Source organism: Sapajus apella, unplaced genomic scaffold (assembly GCF_009761245.1).
Source record: "Sapajus apella isolate SASKATOON/1434 unplaced genomic scaffold, GSC_monkey_1.0 scaffold35, whole genome shotgun sequence".
Lineage (NCBI taxonomy): Eukaryota > Metazoa > Chordata > Mammalia > Primates > Cebidae > Sapajus > Sapajus apella.
The window spans coordinates 21,063,986-21,083,595 of NW_022436975.1; the positions used below are offsets into that span (position 1 = coordinate 21,063,986).

Genomic DNA, 19,610 nt, shown 5'->3' on the forward strand with positions numbered 1-19,610 from the left:
ATGCTGGGATTACAGGCATGAGCCACTGCACTCTGCCAAGAACTCCAAATTTTCCTGGTTCTTAACATATTCCAATAGAACATTTCACAAATTTCATAATTTTTCTGCCTTTTAGGTATCAGCTTGTAAGAGTGATGAGGAAGAAAAAAACCTAATAATAAGATCCCAAAATATTTTACTTTCATTTTATCCTTAGAATTGAAATGCCTTTTCTGAGGCATTTGTGTGTTAACTTGTAGTGCAAAAAACATCATTAGTTACTTCAGTGCATGGTTTCCTTCTCTTTCTGCTATTGAGAAATTTCTCAATATGCAAGAGTGAGCTCAAATAGTACATGCAGACAAATAGACAGTCTTGCCTAGTATCTCCACACTTCTCAGGTTACCAGGATTCCTGATGAGAAAGGGGATTCCATGACCCTCTGTGCTTAGGTCCAGACAAAGGGATCTTCAAATATTGTTCCCCACCATATCAAGTCACTTGAAAACTCTTTAAAATTAAAAACGGATTTCTAGATGCACCCATACTTTTGTAAATCTCAATGAATGAGATCTTGGAACTTCCACTTTGATAGGCAAAGCAGATAATTTATGCACTCTAAAATAAATGCATATACTCTTGGACAAGAGACTTCTTGTATGATCCATGGTCCTAGCACATAAAAAGCTGCGTCTTTTTACAAAAGGCTGCCTTAATCTATAAAATGGATCATCTGGGGAAGCAGCACCATTCTAGTGCTTTCAGTGAGAACTGTGTTCATTATTATTTACAAGTGGCTTTCAGGGGTAACTCCCTGGAAACGCTTGTGGTAAAATAAACAGTCCAAAAATACATATTGTCATCATTTAATCAAGAGTTCTACATAGTGTATGTACATGAGAAGAAATAACAGAGAGGGGCCATATTTTTTATTAAAAAAAAGATAATCTAGAATGTAAAGAAAAATTTTAGAAAAATTAACTAATGCGTTTCAATCCTCTTTAATGATAAACAGAGAATCCAATTCCAGAAGACTTCTTTAAAATCATCTAATTCATTCTGGCTTCATGAATAATAAAACTGTCTATCTGATCCTCAGTGGCAACTCAAGTGTTATCCCCATCCAATAAAAAAGGAAATTTGGGACTCAGATAAAAAGCACCTGTCCAATGCAAGAGGTCCATCCAGAGGTAATATATACTTAATCATTATTAAACTTCTTTTTTTTATTTTTAGTTTTCTTGAAGAGATTGGAGTCTTACTCTGTCACCCAGGCTGGAGTGCAGTGGCATGATTATGCTCACTGCAAGCTCAAACTCCTGGGCTCAAGCGATTCTCCCACCACAGCCTCCCAAGCAGCTTGGACCACAGGCATGCACCCTTACACTTGGCTAATTTTTGTTTTATTTTTGGTAGAGATGGGGTCTCACTTTGTTGCCCAGGCTGGTAAACTTTCTTTTAAATCATACAAATGTCCTCTGGTCAAGAAAAAAGCCTATAAATGCTGTGAAAAATGATTTACTTACCAGAGACAGAGTCTTGCTATGTTGTCAGGCTGGAGTGCAGTGGCTATTCATATAGCACACTGTACCCTCAAACTCCTGGGCTCAAGCAATCCTCCTGGCTCAGCCTCCTGAGTAGACAGGACTATGTGTATGCACCACCCTGCCACACCTGGCAATATCAGAAAGTTCTTCTAAATGCCTAACTTAAATCCCTTTAGATATAGTTTAGGAATGCTCTCTTTCGTGGAACTAAAGAACATCTGCTCATTATATCTCATATCGAATCACTTCACATATCTAAGAAATAATAAATTACCTTTCCTCTATTCCTCTATTTTAAAAGAAACAACAGTTAACAGTTCAACTTTCTACAAAGTAGCCTGTGACAGATAGATGGTGGCTCCCAACATGACTGCAATCTCCTATCCCATATGCTCCTCTTATAATGTATCTTCCAAGTACAGCTGGAATCAATGCTTCCTCCCTGCTGAATTCCCCCCAAGTACAGCTGGAATCAATGCTTTCTCCCTGTTGAATCTGGATGGAGGGGGAGGGGGAGGGGGAGGCTTGACACTAAGGGCATACATGATCCTATGTAACTTTTCAGGTTAACTCATAAAGGGAAATACAGCTTCCCTGGAATTTTCATCCACTGAACTTCTGCCACCATGCTGTGAGGAAGTCCAAGCAGGTACAAGGAAAGTCCAATTTGTAGGTATTCTAGCCTGCAACCTAGCCTACATCCCAGCCAACGGCCAGTAGAAAAAGGCAACCATGCAGGTAAGCAAGGCTTCAGTTGATTCCAGCCCCTGAGCCACAGACTCAGCCCTGGCTTTGCGTCTTCCTAGCCGAGGTGCCTGACATCATCAGATAAGATGTGTCAATCATGCCTTTTGTGACTCTGAGCCACAACATTTGTGAGCATAATGCCACCGAGTTTGGGATAGTATACAATGCAGCAACAGTCAACAGAATTCCCCGATTCAGAAATCAAGGAAAAAATTGAAAAGGAAGCAAAGGAGTAAAGGCTGCTTTCCCTACATTCAAAATAAATATTCCAAATTCTGTGCTCTGAAGATCACAAGCTATACTGATAAGAGTCTCTCAAATTATCATGCAGCTCTTATTAAAGGTATATGTAAAATGAGAAAAAACAGGAACATACTATAATATTTTCTACCTTCATCCTATGCATTGGCCTTTTCTGTATGCCATTTTTCCGATGAAATCTCATCTCAGTCAGTCTTTGAGGCTCAAATCAAACACTACAGCAGCTCTGAGGCCTTCCTTCACCTTGCAAAATGCAGTTTGCTCACATAAAATGTCTGTATAATCCTCCATTCTAATGCAATTTTTTTATTCTAATGTATATATTATACAATAATTACTTGTCCCTAAACGTAAGGTTTTTGAGGATAGAAACACTTCTTTTTTAATCTTTGTATACTAATGTCTGTAATATAGGGATCACTCATTAAATTTTTGCTGAATAAACAAACAAACCTGGTTATCTGATTTCCAAATCCACAGCAGATAAAACACAGAATATTAGAAAAGAGAAAATGAACTGTTGTTTTAACACACACACACACGTGCGCACACACACACACACACAGAGAGAGAGAAAGAGAGAGAGAAAGAGATAACACGCAGGGAACAAAGACAGTAAAAGCCCTATTCTTTAGTGTGGGGTATACAGTTTACAATTACTTAGTGGAAAGACACAGGTCAGTATCTTAAAAGATCTCACAGATCTCGGTGAATTTTTGCACATTTCAAGTTTAGTAAAGAGGGAAATACTACTCATTTTATAAGTATTTTTCCTAAGTGACTACTTTTAAAATTGGAGGTGCTTAAAGGAATGAAAAACAGAAGTAGGCAAGAGATCTCATTTCCTGGGGGTTTTATATAGTAACTGTTGTATAATATTACTGTCTTTATATTATTTTTGTTGCTGCCCCCTTGTTCTTAATGTCCCTGTTTGGTTACACTGCAGATTCTCTAAGTATTTTCCTCCCAACTGACCCAACCTGCCATCACATCTGTTTGGGTTGTAGCATACACTCAGTGTACAACTACAATATTTTGGCAAACTTTCTCCAAGAGGCCAACTCTTTTTTTAAAGCAGCACAATACATATAGAATGACAAGAAGAAGAAGGATGTCACCAAGTATGTCTGTAAGATATTTCAGGAAAACTCTTTCTTTTTTTAGACAGAGTTTTGCTCTTGTTGCCCAGGCTGGAGTGCAATGGCATGATCTCGGCTCACTGCAACCTCCACCTCCTGGGTTCAAGCAATTCTCTTGCCTCAGCCTTCCGAGTAGCTGGGATTGCTGGTGCATGCCACCACATCCAGCAAATTTTCGTATTTTTAGTAGAGACGGGGTTTCACCATGTTGGCCAGGCTGGTCTCGAACTCCTGACCTCAGGTGATCTGCCCACCTTGGCCTCCCAAAGTGCTGGGATTACAGGTATGAGCCACCATACCCAGCCATTTCAGGAAAAATTTTACAAAAAAATTAAAAAAAAAAATCTGAGTCACATATCATTTCAGGTGCATAATCACCCTAAAATTGCCCGAATTTTAAACAAAAAAGTCTGTGACCAGTGCCATTTTTCTTTCCATTCTTGAAGTCTTTCTATCTCCTAAGTACATGACTTCCCAGTTTAAATATTAATTCCACAAAATAATATGTGCATTATTTATAAGCAGCATTTTCTGTCCTGGGGTTAGGAAATGTTGTCTGGGTCTCTATGTCCCATTCAGAAAGGTGTAGTGCCTGATTTGAGGCCATTAGCCTAACAATGATGTAAGCTACTTTGTAAGTTGCTTTGAGTAAGAGGGGGTAACTTCATTTTGTTTTGCTTTTTCTGAAGCTTAGAAGTTGCAAGCCAAGTGTTTTCCTGGGATTATTCAAATGCCTGTGATAATCCATGTTTTCTTGGGTGATAAAATCTTTCTTGCCCACTACTCTTATACCAAGGTTTCTATATCTACATTAAGAATGTACTTATGAGGCCAAGCACAGTGCCTCAGCATTTCGGGAGGCTGAGATGCAAGGATCACTTCAGCTCAGTTCAAGACCAGCCTGGGTAACAAAGCAAGACCTATCTCTACAAAAATTTAAAAAAAAAAAAAAAAAAAAAAAAAAAAAAAAAATAGTAGGGCATAGTGGTACACACTCGTGGTCCCAGGTACTCAGGAGGCTGAAGTGGGAGGATCACTTGAGCCCAGGAGCTTGAGGCTGCAGTGAGTATGATCGAGCCACTGCACCACAGCCTGGGCTACAGAGCAAGACTCTGTCTCTAAAACAACAACATTAAACAAACACATACATACATACATAAGAAGAATATTATTAATCCTACTACTTCTCTACTGGATTAAGTAAGTGAGACTGACCAGGTACCTCTCTCTGGTGTCTACTACATACCTACGAATGATTTTACATTTATAGACTATTTCTCAAAGTGAGAATGAACCCCTGTGCACACTGTGAATTCAAGTGGGAAGAAAGGGCCCCTACCACACCTTCAGTGAGATTCTAAAGTAGGAAAGAGAAAAGGTAGGATTAGGTATAAAGAAGATGGAAACAATTGCAGGGCAGGAAAAGTCGACAGGGAGAACAAAATAAAGACACTGCAAAGAAAAACACAAGAAACAGAAACTTCTAAATTCAAAGTTATGAAGCAGTAAAGTATTCAAGAAACTAAAAGTTACTATTGCTCCAAAAAGCTCCAGGAAACTTTCATCTCTATCATGTTACTCCACGTAAGTGTTTGAATAAAAGCTTTCTATTTAGGCAAGGGGGCTGTAAAATCAGTGTCTCAATTTCAATCCCCCTCCTTGGTCCGAACCCATAACAGAAATCTACTTCCCAGGAGAGAAAAAGTATCTCAAGTTGTTAGATGGTAAACGTCTCATGGCCAGATATTACCTCCTCATTTGAATCTTCTTATGATCTGCCAGTAAAAAGTTTGTCTAGGCCCAGACCTGGAGACTTCAGAAGGAACATGCCATGAAAATGTCCAAGGATGCCATCATCTCAAGCAATAAGCTCTCAAAGGTTGGCTGTGCTTCTTCAGCCCTGATCAAACTCATTAACACGTTAACAACTTCATTTCCCAACACTTCTGAAGAAGCTGAAGTCTGACACCCCAAAATTGATGGAACACTTGCATCCTCTTCAGGATAATTGACTTAGACTTTTAAAAAGTCTAAACAAATGAACAAAACAAACCACAGGGAATTGGTCCACCTTAAAAGAGATGCTTTAAAGGGATACAACAAAATGCCAGGAGTGAACCTGATTAGATCCTCATTTCAAAAACAAAGCTGTAACAGGCATTTTGGGGACAGCCGGGAAAACTGAAATAGAGTTGATATTAGATGATACTGTGTACTATGTGTATGGTTACCTAAAATAATGCCTTGATTTTAAGGCAATGCACTTTATGGATGAAGAATCACATCTGTAATTTACTTAGAAATAGTTTATCCAATATACATACTCACATCCACACTCACACCCACACCCTGAAGATGCTAGGGGGGAAAGAAAAAACATTTATAGCAAAATTTGTAAGGGATTCACTGTACTATTTTTCAACCTTTCTGTGTTGGAAAATTTTTATAATAAAAAGTTGAGACCAAAGAAATCCTTAGTCTTCCCAAAAACCCCAATACTTTTCTAGCAGGTTATTTGTCAGGAACTGAAAACATGAACACACTGAAATAGCTGTATTTAGCCTCTCACTCTACCACATTATTAAAGCATTGGGGGAGCTAGAGGGGCACAGAACACCGCACAAAGCACCGCCTGCTTTTCCATCTGAGTCACACAGTGTTTCTATGACTTAACATTCAGTTGGTTGGTGGCAGAACATGAATAGATGACAGACAGATGGACAGACTTCTGAATTATTCTGCTAATAAAAAGATCCCACAAAATAAGAAATTACTGTTAAAAGTAGAAATTTAGGAAGAACGTTGGGAACATTTTTACAAGTGTTGCCATAAGAACATATTAATGTGTGAACTCGAAGGGCTTTGCTCCTTGGACAGTTGTAGAATTTCATTATTTATTAAGACATCCTTAAGTGATGCCTTCTCTTTTTGTTTTTTAATCACTTCTTCAATGGAAGTGGTTAAGTGCCAACTCTGGTATACTTTCTTTGTATTTGGTTTTATTACCTTTTCAGAACTATTGAATTTCTCCAAGGTTTTTCTTTACCTTTTTCTCCTCTCTCCACCATAAACTGAGATTATTAATCCCTCTTCTCACTGCAGTGGCAAAATATTCTTCAGGGGAAAATTTAATAAGTCCAGGTTTGAAAAATGTCCAATTTTATGAAGTGACAAAGCCAAAAACTTAATTTTGTATTGTTTCTGATTTAAAGAGTACTGCCTTCCTTTTCCATAGATCATTTTAATAAAATCTGTAACTGATCTATTAAATGACTTATTAATAACCTTTGAGTATTTTTGGACTCCTTTTCTTTTGGTTTGGATTGAATTATTGAGTAAACTAAGATCAGTAACACCAACTCCCAAAATTATTGGGTTTTATGACAGAAGACTGCTTCCCAAATTTTAGAATAATTCATTCATTTTTCTCTGGGCAAATCAAAGATCGTGAGCTTGCATGGTCAATACATGCTTACAGAAGGCCAAGAACGAAGATTCATGTTAAGGGCAGAAATGGGGAAAACTGGGTTATTGACAGACCCCTCCATTAAGTGTTTGGGGATATTATTCTATAATGCAAGGGTAATTACATTATTAGAAAAGGAATATCTGGGGAAGATCAGTCTATTAATGACTCAAAGCAGAGGAGGTCTTGTTAGATGTCACTCCGAAACACAATTTCAAAATGAAAGCCTTCATGCTGTTTTCAACATACTATTTGGGTGGAACGGAAAACGAATAGCATAGATATATTCCATCCTTACTATTTCCCCCTATTAGCAAACCAGCAAGAAAACAAATTCCTAAGTCACTCAGACAATACACACCAGCTTAGGCACAGTTACAGGACACAACATACAAAATGTAATTAGCATCAGACTAGTCAAAGCATTTTAGTTCATGTTTTTTCTCCTGACATCAAACTTCAAAGAATGTATATCAAAAGCTCTAATTTGTTTCACTAAAATGTTATGAAATAATCATCCACATATTTATCTAAACATCACAACAAATAAAAAAAAACTCTTGTAGTAAGTAGCCTATTCCGCTTCAGTAACAAGTATCATAAATTGACTACTCAGTTTGATACTTGATAAACTACTAGTAACCTTAAAAATCTTTCAAGTTACAATGTCATGTACTCACCACTCTTGATTTATTCAATACACACCTTCACTGATTTGCAGACTTACACCATGGATACGCTTTGCACTATTTTCCATCTGCATGGTCCAAACATTTTTAGCCTTCATTCATACAGCAACTCTCAGCATTCCTGCAGGGTTCTCCTGAGGCTGCCTCCAGTTTCTTTCTTTATGCATTTTTTTTCTCCATTATACACTCAATTAATCCCTTTCTTGAAAGGAGTAAACATCTATGAAAACTTGTGGCAATCCCAGAAAATCTAGGAGGAAGCTCCCAGAGATACCTGAACCTTTAAAGGAAACAGGAAGGGGATGGGAAAGGGAAAACCCTCTTTACCTCTGGATAGCAAGGCATTGCCTCCCCTGACTCCTCTAAGGCCCCTAGAGGTACCCAAGCCCAGTGAAGACAGGTAACTCAGCCTCTGAAAACCACAAGCCCCAGACGGCCTTCCCTTGCCTTAGGACCACCTAGTCTTTATCTGATCTTGGGTAGAGTTGTGCTCCCATTTCTGAACTGAGAAGAGGAAAACAATCCCCCAAATACCCAGTCTGGTAATACAGAGGGTGAGGGCAGAAGAGCTCTGGGGCTTAGCGGTGCTTGAAGGGCACAGGCCATCGGCACTGCCATCTTGTTCACATTAAGGATGTAATCAAAAGGCTCTCTCTGTACATGAGCTCCTGGTGGGATATCCTGAATCACACAACTGTAGTGCAGGTGAGCTTTTGGGGCCTCCACCTGCTGAAACTTGTCCCATCCTCTACCTATCTACCACCTATCAGGCCCTTTCTTCGCCTCTCTTCTTCCCTCTCCACCAAAGGGTCAGTGCTGGCCCCCAACATCCCCCCACCCACCCACACACACAGTGAAAGGAGACAGGGAACAGCTGAAGCCTCTCCTAGTGACTCCTGGTTCACCCTGTAACCCACATGCAGGGCCAGGCCAGGTGTGCCCAGGCCCAGTTCCTTCCTGCCTCGAGCCAAAAAGCTGGGCTCCCCACCTCCTGGTTCTCTTCTCCACTAAATATGTTTTCTTAAAGTGAAAATACTTAATCTTAAAAATGAGATAATAAATGATCATGAAGATTGCTGCTATTGATTGTGTGAGTGTCCTTTAACCAGGAAATAATAATGCTCCAGTTTTGTTTTCCAATGCCCTTCAATGTCCAGGCATTTTGTTGACTTTTATTGTTGCCGTTTATTGTCAATATGTTCAGTCCACAGTGAATATCATGTCATTTTCTTGTATTACATGCAATAGCTTAGAATATTCCATTCTATTAGGATCATTAATTGTACACACTCTTTGCTTAAAATTAAAGGTAGCACAGCATAAGGAAAAGATCGTCATGTGGTTTCCATTTCCTTCACTAGGTTTCATGACATACTAACTATTTAGAAAAGAGTCCAGTGGTGCTCAAATACAATAAAATAATATGTTTTTAGGTTTTTGTTTTTTTGAAACAGAGTGTTGCCCAGGCTGGAGTGCAACGGTGCGATCTCGGTTCACTGCAACCTCCGCCTCCCAGGTTCAAGCGGTTCTCCTGCCTCAGCCTCCTGAGTAGCTGGGACTACAGGTGACTGCCAACATGTCTGGCTAATTTTTATATTTTTAGTAGAGATGGGGTTTCACCATGTTGGCCATACTGGTCTCGAACTCCTGACCTCAGGTGATCCTCCTACCTCGGCCTGCCACAAGTGCTGGGATTACAGGCATGAGCCACCACACCCCTTAAATAAAATAAATATTTTTACATCACACTTGTATGAAAAAGCCTTAAGGAACCAAACATTAATATTACTTAAACCAGTAACAAGAACACCAAACAAAATAAGTCTCAAAACAGAATTACAGAAATTGAAAATACATTGAGAAACTCCAAAAAGGCAAGCATTCTTAAAGTTTTAGCAATTTGACTACAGTTTTTGCCAATCTTAAATTATCAGCTTACACCATTTTGATGACTTTAATCCCTTCTTTCATGACATCTAACACTGTAGGGTTTATAACAATATCCCTAAACAGGGAAGAAACAAAATACATATATAAAAGCTAAGGAATGTTAACACTTGATCCTATTACAACAGAAGCTCAGCCCCAGTCTTCTGGACCACAATGTTGTCCAGCAACTGACTAACTTCCAACAACAAATCAGCCAATTACCTCACTGTGCTTGGGTTAAGCGATCTTAACACAGGAACAATGTAATTGCTTTCTTAACAAATAGCTGGCTTTTTCACTAAGTGCTTTTATCAGAGCAAATCTGTTTGTTAAAGGTTCGAGAAACTATAGATCATTATCAGACATGATCTACATACATGAAATCCTTAATGATAGCAACAGACTTCCCCCATAATCTTGATTATTCATTTCACTACCACCATATTTAATCTTCAACTGGAAGAAAAAATTAAAGTCAGAGAAGAGAGATTTTAAAAAGGTAGAGGAGAAAGATGTGCAAAGATTCATACCCAAAATGGTCAGATGTAGAGCCAGTATTTATCATTCTACCCTGATGTCAAAGTACTGCGCAGTAAGTGGCCAGCTACTGGAGTTTGGTCTTAATGCCAGGCACACCCTATGCTACAGCCACAACAGGCTGCCGGCACAAGATGGCAGATGCAGGACAGCAGAAACACCTCAAGCACCGGCAAGCCCCCACTGCCTGTCTCCATAACTACCACAACTAGCTTCTGTAATTTCTAGAAATGCTACAATATTAGATTAAATTTGTAGAAATTCACATATTCCCGACATTCAGAATTCTAATAAGGAATTTCCTTATTCCTTATTTAGGAATCTAAAAACATTTTGACAATAACTGAAAGCTTTTCATTTTTAAGCATATTAACAGTAGAATTAGAAATTTTAAGGTAAGTTAATATGAAATATTCTGACAAATGCTACTATAACACCAAAGACAAGGGAAATTGTTTCACAATTGAATCATGAACTGATTTTACAAGCAGGAATGATCTGCTAAAAAAGACAATCCTCATTTAGATCAGGACTTCAATGGGCAGAGATCAGTGAGCACCAACAGGAACTTCCAGAACTAATGCTCTCCAAGTTAAGCCTTGGAAGTTTTTGGGTCACATTTCATAATGGACACACTAAATGAATAATACAAAATACCGTGCATTATATTTTCATCAATGACAACAGGTCTTCAGGCTCAGCAGCTGGAACATTAAAAGCAATGCATGCTGATCCTACATGTGCAGGTGAAACAGTTCCCTGAAAGCTCTCTGCGCTCCCTGCAAACAATTGAGCAGAGAGAATTCCACAAATAGCAGAGCAGAAGTCAGATGACTGAATATATTATCAGCCTTCTTTTTGGGACTACAATACCTCAACACCAAGTCATCCATGCTACATGGATTACAAAACATCCACCAAACATGCATCACGCAAGCTGCACCCAACCGTTAAACATACTAGAATTAAAGAAGCCAAATACCTTTATCAGCATTCTATCCTTTCTAAGCCTCTATCCTTTATAGAGCTGTCGATCTATTTTCTACCTATCCCCCACAATCAAGTTTTCTTGAGCTTTATTTTCTGAGCTTTTTATTGTGAGAACAATAGGCAACCTGAATACGCTTTTTCAAAATACATTCCCTACTCCTTTCCTTTTCACTAGTGGAGAACTACTGATCTATGTTATCTCAACAAAGGACTGGGTAACACAGCTAACAAGAACAGGGTTCTACCTCTCAATGCTCTAGTAAGAAACATAATACAAGAGTACTGTAGAGGCACCTTTGCCCTGCACTTGGTTTTCAGTAAGCACTCAACAAATGTTAACTATTTTACTTCACCCATTATAATTCTTATTTCTTGAAAATTAAAAGAAAAAAAATCTGTAATTTCAAGAATTGTTAAAAACTGAGCTGATAACCAAAAAAGCTAGAGACTATTCATAGGTCTTAGAATAATCTCTGTGCAGTATGTATAAGCCCTCCTTAAGGCAAGGGTCTGGGAGACGCCTGGTGATATAATTTGCAGGACTGGTACTATTCAAATGTATTCATCCTTCTTATGGACTTATCAAGTAGACTGAACCTTATAACATCCCACAAACATTTGCTTTCTCAGATTCCTAAAAGAAAGACATTTCCAAATTCAACCATTCCCTCTGATGTTTCTGGTTTGTTTCCTCCACTCAGTGGCAAAGTTAATTTTTCCTCCCAAAGTTTTGCTCACAGGCACAGGACCTACCTCACTTGAGTCTCCTGGAAAATGGAGGTAACCCCTATTTTATAGGGTTGTGGCAAGAATCAAAGAATGAAGCACATATCAAAAAAGGCTCTATCAGGTTGCTGGCACTCAATGATAGCTGTTATTATTATTTCCGTTGTTATCATTGTTACTCTTCCAATATACACCTTTCAGTCAAGAGCAAGAATGGGCTAGATACAATGGCTCACGCCTGTAATCTTAGTGCTTTGGGAGGCTGAAGCAGGTGGAACACTTGAGGTCACGAGTTCAAGAACAGCCTGGCCATGCCGGGCGCGGTGGCTCAAGCCTGTAATCCCAGCACTTTGGGAGGCCGAGGCGGGTGGATCACGAGGTCAAGAGATCGAGACCATCCTGGTCAACACGGTGAAACCCCGTCTCTACTAAAAATACAAAAATTAGCTGGGCATGGTGACGCGTGCCTGTAATCCCAGCTACTCAGGAGCCTGAGGCAGGAGAATTGCCTGAACCCAGGAGGCGGAGGTTGCGGTGAGCCGAGATCGCGCCATTGCGCTCCAGCCTGGGTAACAAGAGCGAAACTCCGTCCCCCGCCTCAAAAAAAAAAAAAAAAAAAAAAAAAAGAACAGCCTGGCCAACATGGTGAAACCTCATCTCTACCAAAAAATACAAAAATTAGCCAGGGATGGTGGCGTGTACCTGAAGTCCCAGCTACTCAGGAGACTTAGGTGAGAGAATCTCTTGAACTCAGGAGGCAGAGGTTGCAGTGAGCTGAGATCGCACCACTGTACTCCAACCTGGGTAACGGAGTGAGACCCTGTCTCAAAAAAAGGGAAAAAAAGAGCAAGAATGAGCTACGTGTAGAAAAACTTACAACCACAGCAGAATACTTACACAAGGCTGCACACAGGAGCATTCCATCCTTGAAAAACCTAGGTAGTTAAAGCCCAAAATGTGTCGTCCTAAAGCAGCAACAATCCACAGGCATTGCCTATCACCTTTGACCAACTAAAGAGTGCCATCCTTACCATACACTACATAGGACTTAAGGCCACAGAGGACACAACATGATTCCAGAGGAAATAAAACAAAAATAATTCTAAATATTCATACCTTCACTAAACGAAATCTATTTAGTTGTAAGCTAATCAGTTAAGGGGACATTTAACAAGTTTTTTATTATAAACATTATAATCCTATTTTCAGGGAAAAGACTACCCAAACCCAAATCAAAGCAGAATGTGCTAATATAATATCACACACATAAAATTACACACACACAGAACAGATCCTAAGTACTAAAGCAATTTGAAATTAAGGCAATTATGTCCCCTCCCACCTCCTCCCCAGCCAAAAAATGTGATCACCCACTCTATGTTCCCCCTTTAATCACTGGCTCCGTAATGGATGATTTATACTATGAAAGTACACTGAAAAGGCCAGGACAGAGTACTCACCAAATGACTAAATGAACAAATGAATAAGACAACAGTTAAGTAAGACAAGAAGGCAAAGACAAGGTCCAAAAAGCCCAATATGATGGCCAGGTGTGGTGGCTGATGCCTTTAATCCCAGTGCTTTGGGAAGCCAAGGGGAGAGGATCACCTAAGCCCGGGAGTTTAAGACCAGCCTGGGCAACATGGCAAGACTCATCTCTACAAAAAATATCAAAAATTAGCCAGACATGGAGATGCACACCTGTAATCCCAACTACTTAGGAGGCTGAGTCAGGAAGATCGCTTGAGCCTAGGAGGTCAAGGCTACATGCAGTGAGCTGTGATCATGCCACTGCACTCCAGCCTGGGTTACAGAGTGAGACCACATCTCAAAATAATAATATAATAATAATGACAACAACAAGACCAAAGTAAGATTTAAAGCTGGCCGGGGGAACTCAAAACAATTTGGAACTGGCTAACTACAAAGCATAAATTCTGCCAGAATTAACAGGCTAACTTCAATTCTCCATGTATCTGTCAGCTGATGCCTAGTCAAAGTATAGATGTTTTATTTTCCTTTAGAACATTTAACTGGTTGCAAATAACTTCTACCTATAAGCAGTTCTCTTGCTTTATTACCCAAAATGATGATCCTGTTTCCAAAGCCTCAAAAACAGCTATGTAAAACATCACCAAAGGTTCCCTGCTCGTTTAATTCTTCTCTAGAAATTTCCAACCAGGGAACCAACTGAAAATTGTCCTAGAATCAACATTTCCACAATTGCATTATGTCATCACAGGCACGGGGAGCCAGAAATGTGGTCACTGATCAACATTTCATAGAGTAAACACATAAAATCTTTGTCCTAAAAGCTAACAGTATTAGGATCTACCGGAAGACCACCTAGTCTTTTAATTTCATTTGCCTTCATAGTTTACCTTTAAGATTTCCACTCCTTTTCATAATCAGTTTTACAACAGCTAAGAGAACTACATCAGCTTCTAAAATATCCACAAAAGTCACATTCTCACCTCTATCTAGATATTAGCATCTAGAACCCATAAAGAAGTGTTTTCTTTATGATCTCTAAATTGAAGGTCTGCAACATTAAAATGGTATTTCATAGCTTTTCAAGACATTACTTGTAATAGACTTTAAAGAGTAATATTACATTCTTTTTACAGCTTGCAATTCATAAACCCTCTGTAAGTCTTTAAAAACAAAAAAGGAAAAAGAAAACACTTAGAACCTTTTTTGTTTGTTTAGAAAAGTTAGGCATACAGGTAAAATTAGCCTGAAATATGAAAGGGTACAAAAAGAAATGAAGGTTTTGTTCCGTTTTCTCTTAAACGGCTTTCATTTTTAGTATGAACTATAGTCTTATTCTTTCACTACAGGAGAAGATCCTGATTTGCTGCTGATTTTGCGATTTGCTGCAATAAAGACCAATACCTTAAAGCAGTGACTTATTTTCTCCCTCCTATTCTCTTAACCTAAAATCAGTAAAGCATGTAATAACATATGTTACCAAACAAAACTACACACACAAAGTATTAAAGTTAGTAATTTTCAAAATAGCAGTTTTGTCATAACAATAAATAAGCATTAATTTTGCTTTTAAATATAACTTCAATCATGACACAATAATGGCCAAAGTATCAAGTAAGGGCACACTGTGCATTTTAGAAAATTAATCTTATAGAAAAATTGTCTAAAGAGACCATTCCCTTTTTTCTTTTTCTTTACTATCCAGTATCCAACGAGTACTTAAAAGAACTGCTTTTAAACTGAATACAACACAAACCATTTTTCCCAAGAAATCCAAGCTGTCAACTTATGGGTCACATTTCAACCTTATGTGATTTGAAACAGCTACGGTACTGAATCCTTAAATACAGGGCATGTAATGGAAGCACTGCTCACAGATCCTTGATGCTACTGAGGCTTGGAAAGCTTTAATAAGATACAACTATAAATAAAGACAACTAAGGAGCATTACCCCTTTATCCACAGCCCAAGTCCCCCTCCGACATCTACATTTTATATCTTCAATAAAATGCTCTTTTACACTAAGCCAAAGTCATCTAAATTATATTTAACCCATGAAGGGTTAAAATCCAAAATATATTAACTACCCAAAACACATTAAATTCATAATTAGTGAGCTCTTTTCTACCCTCCTGCTTCAGTATTCTGACATCTAAAAGTCAAAGAACTCCTCTGTTTAAGACTGAAATTCCCAGGAGGAAGGAAGCTCAGATCCAGTCTGAGAGCACACAATGGAATCACAGCTGACGATGCACATCTTTTTCTAGATGCCTCCATATGCTTGAGAGGTTTTTTCCCCCAAGCCAGGCATTACGAGACTTGGTTCTCTCCCGGTAACCAAGAATCTGAAAACATTTTCAAGGATTGTTATATATAATTAAGTAAAATAATATGTTGCTCTTAAGCATACGAAAGAGAGAATGGCATGTGTCAGAGTGCCCATCAGTAACTAAATTAACAAATGATGGGGGGTTTTGAATGTTGTCCAATTTTGAATGTTGTTTATAATATTCCCTACCTCTATCAGTCTAAGTAAGTGTTTGGTTTATCTTCTCTGTTTTTACTATTTTATCACAAACAACATCTCAAGAGCTACAGCAAAATGCAATTAATTCTCGTCTACATGTGCCCAAAATGATCCTGAATTGGGAATTCACATGGTAAATTTGAAAATAGTATATTACAACAGAACACATTTGTAGAGTTTGGCAAATGCTGTTCCCTAGAACTAAAGTTCCCCTCAATTCTTAGTAACCCCATATTAATAAAGGCTTGAACTACAGAAAAGATACTTATTTTGCACATACCTAAAAGAAAAATACTCCCAAAATTAAATTCATGGGATACTTATGACCAAAATGAATGCATTCATCCTTAATCTAATACTATTCATTCATTCAAACTCCCAAAGATTCTACAAATTCCAGGTAAGAAAGAGAGTATTACTTCTGTTAGTGTGCCCTAACCTCACCAACAAAGAACAAGAACACACACATAGAGACGCGCACAAACACACACACGCTTTGTAGCAGCTGCTTTCTTTTTAAAAGACTGATTCCTGCAGACCAACCTGTGATCTTTATAGAGAACCAAAGACCTCCGTTCCTAAACGTCAAGAGTTGAAAGTCACTTGACTGAACGCCCAATAAACAGTTAACCAAAGATGTCTCCTAACCTTGTATAAACCAGAAAAGTACCCCCACACTGTACAATTCAGCAGTGTTTAAGAAAATTAAAATTATTTTTAAGAATCTTTTGTGTGGGAGTAATCTGGCAAACTACATTTTACTCAGACTTTTTCCTGTAGACAAATATTCTTTGATTAGCTTTCCTCCTTAAATACCCACACTTAATGTTTCAATCAGTGATGCTTTAGTTCCCAACTTCATTTTGTTTACCCAAGAAAGAGCAAGAAGAAAAAAAAAATGCATACCATACACCAAAACTTTTTTTTTTTAATGACATCCCCAAATGCCGAAGTTTCGAGTGCACTTTGGGGACTGGTGCTCTAATTAAACAAGGAACCAGTGAGGCCATTAGGAACAATGATGCTTTCCACTCCCAATAATCAGTTGACGTGAGCCTACTCAGATGGCTTCATTCTCAGGGGCCCCTTTCAAATTTCATTGTCCCCATTCTGGCGTAGCTGAGTGAAACCGAATAGAAGTAAACGGGTAACTTCTGTGACCATTAGTATGTAAACCCGGCATTGAGGTCCAAGACAGGATCACTACAGCATATGCCATTTTAGAAACTGGCCTCGGGGAGTTACTGCACATCCTAAAGTGGCTTTAGACTTCGTCGTCTCTAAGACAACGTCTATTTCAGTACGAAAGACATACAAGACTTCGAGTATCTCGACATGCCTCCCCGGGTCGAAGCCCCTCTAAGTGACACAACCCCAGAGATCAAGGAGCGGGTGACTAGGGGATGGCCAAGACTACCTCGCTCTCAGCGTCTCCACGACTCCCCCGCCCCGCAAGCAACTCCGCTCTAACTGGTCCGGAGAAACCCCGCCCCCTTCCTTCCTCCGGTCCGCACGATTGGCTCACCGACACCCGGCAGGTCAGCTCCCCGCCTTCGATTGGCTCACTGCCCCATCAGTCAGACGCAGCGAGATTCGGGTCGGTGGGAGGGGAAGGCGTCGGAGGAGGTGGAGTGGGAGTGGGATTAGAGGACGAGGTGGCGGAGGAAGGTGTTCAGGCTCGGTCTCTGGTTTAGGAAAGTTTCCCCTACCAGTGACGGACCCAGAACGCGTGAGGCCCAGTCCAGCTCCGGGCCGGCAGAAAGGGGCTCTGGTCCCCGATTCCCGCCCCTCGGTCCCGCAGGCCCCGGAAACCACTAAAGGGAGGGGGAGAGGGAGGGGCCATCTAACCAGGGACCGACCCACCCCCGGTCTCGGAAGAGGCGCCTCCGGGACTCCCCCGAGGGGAGGGGGCGGGGAGCACAGCCGGCAGCGAGACCCAGGCCCCCTCCAGCACCACCCAGAGGCCCGAGGGAGCCGGGCCCGGGGCGTGACCATCGCGAGGCGGCCGCGAGGGCCCCTCCCGCTTCCCGCCTGGGGCCCCGAGGGCCTGTCCCTTCAGGGGCGGGGAGAAGGGGGCGAGAAAAGGGGGCGCTGGCGTGCCAACCCGGAACCTCCCGGCCCGCCTCCCGCCCCTGGCCCCGGCCCCGGCCCCAGCGCGCCTCTGGCACACACACACGCCCGTACCCAGAAAGTTCAGTCAGGGGCGAGCCCGGCTCCGCGTCGCCGCGGCCCGGCCCCCGGCTCCCCGCCCCCACCGCGGCCCGGCCTGCTCGGCCCCAGCGCGCCGCCCGCCCCGCCCGCCGCAGCTCCTTCCCGTCCGCCCGCGGCACTCGGCGCCCCTCGCCCCCCGCCCCCGGCGCTGACAAGGGCCCGGGCCGCCCTCCGGGCCGCGGCTCCCCTTCCCCGCCCCGCGCCGCAGCCCGCCCGACACCCCGCTTCACCTTCACCACCCCCGGCACTTCCCGAGTCCTGCCTCCCCTCGCCCGGCTCCCACTCTCCGCTGCAGCCGCTCCGCGTTTCCATTAAAGAATGCACCTACCCCGGATTCACCTTCTCCGCTCTGCCGCGCTGCCCTCGAGGGGCTGGAACCTCGGTCTCCGCCGACCCCGCACCGGGTTGGTCGGCGGGCACTCGCTCTTTGGGGCGGGGGCCGCACCCCCGGCCTCCCCGCTGTGCCTCGGAGCTCACCTCTCGCCGGCGCCGCGAGCTGCAGCCTCCGCCCGCCTCGCGCTCCGGGACTCGTCTCCCGAGCTCTCGCAAGGCGCTGGAGCGCCTCCTTTCTCTCCCGGGGACTCCGCGTCTGTCCGCCGCTTCCCGCCCTCCCCACCCCCAAGCCCCAACTCCCCAGCGTCGCTGCGCCTCCGGGATGCAACTCCCGTTTTCCGCGCACTCCGGCGGCGGTCCCCCCACACAAAAACAGCCTCTCGGAGGCGCACGGCTCTGCCCGGGCTTGGCGCAGGAAGGGCAGTCGCGGCCGGGGGGTGGGGACGCGGCGCCCCCCGCCTGCCGCCCGCCCCCCGCCCGCCCTCGCGGCCCCGGGGGAAGGCGCGGTTACCGGCTCTGGTCGGTCACGCCGTCAGGTGCCGGCTGCCGTCGGCGCTGACCTTCGCCGCCGAAGCTGTAGCCGATGCTGCGGCCGCCATGTTCCCGTGTTAATAACTGCTGCCTGGTTGTTTATTTCAATGGAGATCCTCCCCCAACTCCCTCCTCCTCCTCCTCCTCCTCCTCCTCCTCCTCCTCCTCCTCCTCCTCCGCGTCTCCGCACTTGCGGAGACAGACCGCGCGAGCTCGCGAGCAGGGGAGGGGGCTCGGGATCCAGGCCGTCCCTCTCTCCCTCCCCGGCAGTGGCCGCCGCCAAGTCCTGTCACCGGGGAAAAGACGGGGCGGAAACTTGCCTCTCGCGCCCCCGAGGAAGGGGCAAAGGTAGACGCAGGGTTGTCAGGGGAGCAGCCCCTGGCCGTGGGGTCCGCAGCATCTCCTTCGGCAGAGTCCTCTGAGAAGGCGGCCCGGGGAGAGGTGAAGAAGAGTAAGGGGACAGGGTACAAAATGGGTGACTGCGGTAGAGGAAGGGTGACCTAGGGA

General features: G+C 42.5%; 1 protein-coding gene across 6 annotated transcripts in view; it reads right to left on the bottom strand.

Annotated features, from left to right (window-relative positions):
* NCOA2 (nuclear receptor coactivator 2) overlaps nucleotides 1-19,610 on the bottom strand; it is a 307,971-nt gene extending 288,361 nt beyond the window's left edge. For 2 of the 6 annotated variants that reach the window (XM_032296311.1, XM_032296300.1), the window contains exon 1: nucleotides 19,084-19,205. The gene's annotated coding sequence lies outside the window, so the exon portion shown is untranslated. Of the gene's footprint in view, nucleotides 1-18,567; nucleotides 18,684-18,716; nucleotides 18,819-19,083; nucleotides 19,206-19,423 lie in introns of those variants that run through there. The other 4 variants (XM_032296310.1, XM_032296302.1, XM_032296301.1 and 1 more) reach the window with 4 other exon arrangements.